This window comes from Phasianus colchicus, chromosome 23, assembly GCF_987193195.1.
Source record: "Phasianus colchicus chromosome 23, bPhaCol1.hap1.1, whole genome shotgun sequence".
In the NCBI taxonomy this organism is placed as follows: Eukaryota; Metazoa; Chordata; class Aves; order Galliformes; family Phasianidae; genus Phasianus; species Phasianus colchicus.
The window spans coordinates 6472258-6479958 of record NC_143458.1 but is presented as its reverse complement, the minus strand read 5'-3'; the positions used below and the strand labels follow the sequence as shown (position 1 = coordinate 6479958).

Below are 7701 nucleotides of genomic sequence, written 5' to 3'. Positions count from 1 at the left end.
AGGGAGAAGAAAGATACCAGGAGAACAAGCTGGCTCCCAAAATATCCCTTGTTGTGCTGCGCTGAAGACCAAAAACTTGCACTTGGAAGGCTTTTCCAAGGGGAGAGGCTGTGAGCTTTGCTCCAACCGCTGCCTTGGGGTCCTCAGTGGGTTGGCTTTGAAATAGCAAACCTATCCCCAGGGCTCGGGGGAACTGAATATTGAAAGGAGTTTGTAGCAAACGCCAGCAGAACCCATTGCTGAGGCAAATTAGGTGAGCAGCTTTTGGATCGAAAAGGGAAAAGAACAGAGAGTCAAAATGCTTCGTTTCTGTGTATCTGCAAATGAAATGCTTGGACTTTTCATTTCAAACACAGCTTTTACATGAAGATGTGCCCAACCAGAACACGAAATGGGCTGGGAGGTCATTGCACAGTGTTCACCTGCCCTTGCTGCACCTCAGCCCGGGGTTTTGGTGCTTGCTGTGCAAGGCATTTCAGTCAGCACAAAAGAGGCTTTCTTCCATCTTTACCACACATTGAGTAAAGGGGGGGAGGGAGGGAGCGGGTGGGGTAATGGCAGAAAATACAGAATGAACTCTAAAAACAATCTTCTGCTAAAAATCATCTAAAAATAAACTCTACAATAATCTCCCAGGTGAAAATTTCTTGGAGCCTGGCTTGTCTCTAGGAAACATTTCAGCATTTCTAACCAAAATAACCAATAAAACCCCATTTTTGTCCAAAACTGACGATATCAAATCGAACAGCAGCAAGAAACAAAGCCCTGAGAAGCATTTGGAGTTTGTCAATTTCCTTCAGTCCACATTTGGAGTGGAAGAGATTTCCCTGAGGATTTACTTATTAGCATAAAATATATATATATAAAATCAGTGTGATTCAATTTGGACCAAAACTGTCATCTTGCTATGAAAACTCCAAATGTTCACTTTGAAGTATTTGAAACCAACATTTCCAACCAGATGGCATAACTGTGTCCACGGGCAATGGAAGAGCCACTGATGTCATCTGCTTGGGCTTCAGTGAGGCATTTGGCCCCAACAACATCCTTGTCTCTAACTTGGAGAAGTACAGCTTTGATAGGCGGGCTGTTCAATGGATGAGGAACGGTTGTGAGATCCCACCCAGAGAGCAGAGCTCAGTGGCTCAGTGGATGGAGATCACTGACAGTGGCATCCCTCAGGGATCATTACTGGGACCAGTACTGAACTGCTTCATCTTCATCACCGCAGCAGCTCTATGAGTGAGGATCTACCTGCCTGCATCACTTATTCCCAGTGGGTTGATGGTGGGGAGAAATAAATCCCAAATTTCCCAAGTGACACCCCTGTATTGACCCAACCACTTAGAAAAATGATAGCAATTTCTTCAGTGAGGCAACAGTTGCCAGAGTCTCTGATTTGAAGAGATGCCAGCCCCTTGGGAGCATCCCTTCTGCTTCCTGCCTTTCAGCATCAGCAAGCAGAACAGGTGGGACACCACACTGGTGGATGGTGCATAAAGGTGTAGGTCAGAGTGTAATCTAGCAGCAGAGCTGGGTTACATGGGAGCTCTCAGCACCCTGGGCTGGCAACCTGCAACAGAAGCAAAGAGGAGTTCCCTCAACAGAGCCCAAGAGTTGAGAACAAGATTAAAGGCAACAGGCTTGGAAGAGAAGCAAAATTAAAACATAAAAACTCAGATTTCATTGCCAGAAGGAAACGAGCAGACACCATCTTCTAAGGTTGTTAAAAGAAGAGCCGTCATTACAGCGTGCTGCTGGACCCACAGCAAACTTGGCAGGGTCTTTAATTCAGCTTGAACATTGCAGCCTTCTTTTACCATGGGGGGAAAAGTCCCAGCTGGCACACACTGCCTGCTTTGCATCTGCAGCAGGCTGGACGGCTGCTCATTTCCCAGAGCAGAGGTGAGCAATAATTTTATATGGACTCCTAGATTTTATAGGAACCTGCATCACTGCTGCCTCTCACACCCAATGGAAGCAACGGTTTCTCAGCCAGAAACCACCACAGGGGCTCCATTTGGGGCTCAGCACTTTGTGTCCACTTCAAACCTGACCTCCCCACAGACACTACAGGCTCATTCACCATGAGTTTGCCTGGCACTGAGGTCCTACTTGCCTTCCCTGCCCAGCATTTCCTGACTATAAGGTGCTGTCTGCTATCACAGCTCCTTTTACTTTCTTTTTTTTTTTTTCCACTTCTTGTTCTTCAGCCTTCTGGCTCCTCAGGTGATTTTCTCGAGCAGTTGCAATATTGCAAGTCATTTCTTTGCTGCCCCAGGTTTCCATCAGGAGCCCCATCCCATGCCAGGATGCACCTCAACGATGCACCCGCACCCCAGAGCCCTTCTGCAGCACTGCTTCTTCCCAGGGACTAAATCCTAAAATCCATTTTCCTCCTCTCTCCCTTCCCCTGTGCACAAGGCACTCACAAAGCAGCCACCCCCTCCTCAAGAAGCCGTGTCAGGGCTGAAGGGATTAGCAGGGTGTTCAGCCACTGTCCACGCCTTGCAGCACCACGCGTTCCCTTTATCTCAGGGAAGCAGGCGCCTTGGCCGCCAGCCCTGCAGGGATTTATCGGGGTGCCCTGGAGCTGCTTCTTGCTCTCGTGCTGGCTCCTTCATCCTCACCCTCTTAGAAAGGGATGGAAAAATGCAAATAGTTCCTATGAGAGCTCGGGCTGGGAGATGTGCACGTGGCTGCTTGGACTCGGTGCCACGCTGTGGGGATGGGGATGACCCCTGAATACTCATCCAAATGTTCTCAACCCCCGGCTGCCAGCCAGGACACATAGATCCCACCCTGCATCCTACCCGGGCCACGCATCACCTGCACTGTCCAATGTCTTACACTGTGCACGAGATCCTCTTCTGATGACAACCAACCCCCAGCTTTCTCCTGGTTTGTGGCATTCCTGCCACCTGCAGGCACTGCAGCTCTCCCCCATCTCTGCTATTTCATCTGGATGAATTGGGGAAAACCTGTCCTGTTTAAGGCCCTTTGGCCTTTTTTGCAGCCCTCTTGATTTTGGGAGCACATCCTGTGGAGCCCCGTTATTCCCATTTTGCTGATGGGAAAACTGCAGGCAGGGAGCAGGGTGGTCAGAAGTTCCTATTTGCAGATGCTTGGCTGCACTGAAAGCCCTGCTTGCCAGCAAGAACAAGCTGCTCTGAGCACACACCAAATCACATCCCTGCAAGCACCCCTGATAAGCATTAAAAAATAAAATCACTCGATGCTTTTAAGGATCCACCCCATGGGCCATGCAGCCCTCGGCCCAAAAATGCCCCCAAATATCCCCCAGTGGTGCTGGGTGCAGAATTAATGCTGGGAGAGCAGATGCATGGTTAACAAAGCAGCCACTCAGGAAGGGAAAACAACGACTTAGTACTTTCTAATTACTGTCCCAAGTAAAGCAATTACTCCTCATTCACACGTGATTGCTAAGAATAGCTTACAATGAATAAGCATTTTTTAGGATGCTACTTAGTAAGTTTTCATTAACCAACAAAGTAAGATATTTATACTCCAGCGCAGCCCCCATAAACACAGAAAAGACATTACCAGTAAACAACTGAATCAGTACTGTGCTTAATTGCTAGGAGTTATTACCAGGTTACTACAATTACTATGAATTACCAACAGGATGAACCCTTTTATCATTTTTTCAAACAAAAAAAAAAAAAAAGGGAAATCTTATTGATGCACTTTGTGATGTTACAAATAATTTGGGGGACAACTCCTGAGGGGACTTCATGCAGAAGAAAAGAGAGGGGCTGCACAGGGAGCTCTGCAATGTGCAGTAGGATCAGGCTGGGACAGTTTGGTGCAGGAGTGAACTTCCAGCTATTGCACAGCTCTTGGACTTTCTGCTCACCACCTGCAGCCCAGGTACAGAGGAAAACTCCATACTGGAGAATTTTTAGTGCACCTGAGAGGCAGGAGGAGGATTTGGGCAGCTCTCATTGCATTGGTCCTTGGGGTGGCCATGCCTTTGGCATCAGCCCATCTCCTGCATCTCCAGGGTTTGAGGAGATGGAGAAAGGATCATAGAACCGTTGAATGGTGGGATTGAAAGGGACCTTGAAGATCATCCAGTTCCAACTGCCCCGCTGTGGGCTAGATGCCACTCACCACATCAGGCTGCCCAACCTGGCCTGGAGCACCTCCAGGGATGGGGAAGGTATGCAGGGTCCTGAGAGCCTATAGGACCATCTTCAGGTCTATGCAGCTAAAACCTGTCTGCCTATTCCAGCTGGATCTGTGGGTCTAATAAAAGGTTTTATCAGGCCCTATAAAGTCTCTCCTCTCACAGCCTCAGACATGGCACAGCTGCAGCCTTGCAGGAGCAGACATGGCCGGGTATTTCACTTTGGGCAACACTTGTACAAAATTGGGTGCTATCAATCCTTCCCGCTTCCTCTTGTGTGAAGCGAGGATAATGAGCAGGACGTGTGAAGTCTTGATCAGCTGCTGCTGGTGCAGCATGCCAGTGTTTTCAGATGAAAAGCGATGAGGGGAAAAAAAGCAGTTATTAGAGCAGAAGCGCATTAGAAAGAAAAAAAATCTGAATTTCCATTACGCCCCTGGAGCTTGACATCTCTGCAAGCAGTGGTATTTCTATTATTGCTTCTCTTATTATTACATATTTGGATTTCAGGTACCCCACACATTCAGGTCCCAGGGCTGGGCAGGAAGGGCCACTCCCCAGTGATGCTGGTTTGGGCCTCGATGGCATCTCAGCAAACTGCACCTGTGGGCAATGGCTTTGTGCAACACTGCTGGCAGCTGCCCATCACTGATGGAGAGACAGTGGGACAGGAGACACCTGCAGGTGTTTTTCCATTCACACTCCATAAGGAAAGGAAGTGCAGGAATACCCCCCTGTGGTTCTGCTCATGTTCTTGGTGAGCTCAGAGCATTTGTGGCACTGTGGTGTCAGCTCTGCACACAGCTGTGGGATGGAGAAATGTATTGGCCTTAGAGAAATGAAGCTGTACCTCCTCCTTTGGTTTCTCTCTCGTTCTTCCCTTCTCCTTCACCTTTCTGGAAGCACACAGGTCAGGGGCCCCACTCCTTCCATCATGTAAATGCAAAGGCCAGGAGCAGCTGTTAAATGGCAATAGCATGAGACCTGCAGGCAGGAGGATCTGCCTGCCTGGATCCCAGCACTCATGGACATGAAGAGGGCTGAAAGGACAGAAAAAACACGAGGAGCAAAGAGGATGGGGGGGAAAAAAATAAAAAAAAAAAAATAAAAAAATCAAGATACTGGAGACTAGAAAGGGATTTAAAGAGCTGCCCCCAAATCCTCTTGATGCATCGAACTGTGAGGCTTAAATCTGCACTGCCCCGTTGGTAAATCCTCACCTGTGCTGATACTGTGCTGCTCCTGCTTTGTTGGAAGGGCAGCCCGTGGCTTCATAAAGCAAATGCTGGCTGGGCTGCAGGTCCATCCCCACTGGCACCATTTCATCCTCGCAGCCTGCTTTACCCCAGGGTTTACATATACATCCCCAGGATGAGATGGGGCTGAAGATGAGAGCAGGGCAGACAGGGCACCAAAGCAGCTCTCTTCCCCGGTTTCTAAACATGAGTCAGCAGGATCCCTGTTTTCAAAGCTGGCTGCTCTGAAAGAGGCATTTGCATTTCAGAGAGATCCTGCTTTGCTCTCCCACTGACAGTGTTTAGCTTTTGTTTAAAAGCAGAGCTCCTCCACCGCATTGCAAAAGGGGCCGAATGGAGGAGACAAGAGGTACGAGCCTCTGGGTTTGATCATTTCTTCCTTCATCTCTGCCAGCAGAGCCCCTTGCCAAGAGGAACCTCTTTAAAAATCCAATTCTCTTCACAAAGCAGCGAAGCAGGGGATGTGGCTGCCATGGGCACATGCACCCACGTTTGCACACACTGAGGCTCTCACAGGCAAAAAAAGCTGGGGAGAATTCGTCTCCTTGGGTAGGAACAGCTCCTGCACCCTATGGCCTGTTCTAATGCCAGAGACCTCAAAAATAAAGCATCTGGGGGGATATGGCTTGTAAATCCCTCCTGCTATTGTGTAGAAAATTGTTCTGTCGTAGGGGGCTAAAATGCATCACCTTTCTATGCTGGACACCTTTTCCTTGCATCCCCAAACATCCTGGATCCTGTGCTGAGGCTGATACCAGCCCCACTCACATTGCAGCACTCACATGTTTATTCCCTGCTGCAAGTCGCTCATTCTCTAAAGTGTGCCCTGTTTGCTGCATGGCCTCCCAGAACTCCGGACATGGAAGACAGCAGCTCATGCACTGATGATGCTCTAATGAAGGAACATGATGGCATGAGACATGTCCCCACCACAGTCCCTCTAATCTGCTGTCACTAAAGGGAGAAGAGCTTTTTCTGCAAAAGAATGAAGAATAAGTGAATAAAGGCATGGAGAAGTTCATGGTTTCCATTTGGAATATAGCAGCTAAATAATGATTGATACCAGGAAAGCATGAGGGAGTTTTGAGGTCATAGGGATCCACAGCAAATGGTGACAACCATAATAAGAGCAAAGATAGTGCCTTGCTTGTGGGCTTCATCTCACCTTGCTCCAGCTGCAGTGGTGACAGCGGATTTGGGCCTTTCCTTTTCCTTTCCTAGAGGTCACAAAACAGCAAGTCATCATACATTTCCACAAGGACCAAATTTAGGGCTGCAGGGGAGGTTCCACAATGGAGAAATCTGAGGACATCGTGCAGGACAGGGACAGACTTTGCTATTGCAAATGTGTTGCAGTTTGGAATTTTGGTTTCCATACTAGGAGGCTTGACCTGAGAGCTCAGGATGGGATGTTTAAGATCCAGAAACACAAACCTAGCTACTCTTATTATACTTCAGTTTCAGGTGACCACAGCTTGAGGCTGCTCTGGACATTGGCATTCTCTGCAAGGACAGCCCCAGAATCAGACACAGCTGCACTGGTATCTTTTTTACCTTCCCTGCAAATCAATCCTATCAGCTCCTAAGTAAGTAGAATTGATTCAAAGTATTCAAATAGTCCCACTCATGTCTTGCCCCCCTTCTTTTGAAGGAATGAAGGAAAAAAGGTACTTACCATCAGAAGAATCAGAAGACCTCAGCCATGCAGGGATCTCCAGCAAGATCCCCTTGCTTCCCCTGCCAACCCTTAAATGAGGGCTGGGAAGGGGTGGATCCTGGCTGCAGCCCTTCCATCACTCAGTACATTGCATGCACCTGAGCTGCTCTGGGCTGGCCCTGCCTTCCCACCAGGTGCTCCATCACTGCTTCAGGCTGTGACTTAGCATCTCTACTACAGTACCACAGTAGCATGGGATGGGAAGCCCATTGCATCTGCACAGTGCCACCAGGGAGTTTTGCTCCCCAGGAGATGAGTGTAAAATTGACATTTGCAAGTTGGCATTTTTGTCAACTTTGCAACAACCCATTTGCAAAGGCTGAATCTCACAGCATCTCTCAGCTCAGCCCATAACCCCGGGGATGGCATCACACCTCGTGGCTACGCCAGGAAGACAAAGCCTGAACATTAAAAAAGCCAGACACCAACGTGTTATTAACAGCAATATATTACAGAGGCACAGGAGAGGAGTGCAGTATTTATAGACCTAAGTAACCCTCAGACACAGGTGGCACTTTTTGACTCCGTATTGCTCTCAGTGCTGGATTTTGTTTCTGCCTGAGGATTATTTTGGAAAG

General features: G+C 48.4%; 1 long non-coding RNA gene across 4 annotated transcripts; it reads right to left on the bottom strand.

The window, feature by feature from the left end:
* Window positions 1-279: 279 nt before the first annotated feature.
* LOC116233052 (uncharacterized) lies at window positions 280-7144 on the bottom strand. 4 transcript variants are annotated; one of them, XR_004167874.2, is made up of 5 exons: window positions 7082-7144; window positions 6572-6623; window positions 5371-5630; window positions 5001-5190; window positions 280-1573 (listed from the first exon to the last, which is right to left on the bottom strand). It is a non-coding gene; the product is annotated as an uncharacterized LOC116233052 (long non-coding RNA). The 4 variants fall into 4 exon arrangements; XR_016459553.1 differs by having other exon boundaries at window positions 5371-5625; XR_016459552.1 differs by lacking the exon at window positions 5371-5630 and having other exon boundaries at window positions 281-1573.
* Window positions 7145-7701: the final 557 nt, after the last annotated feature.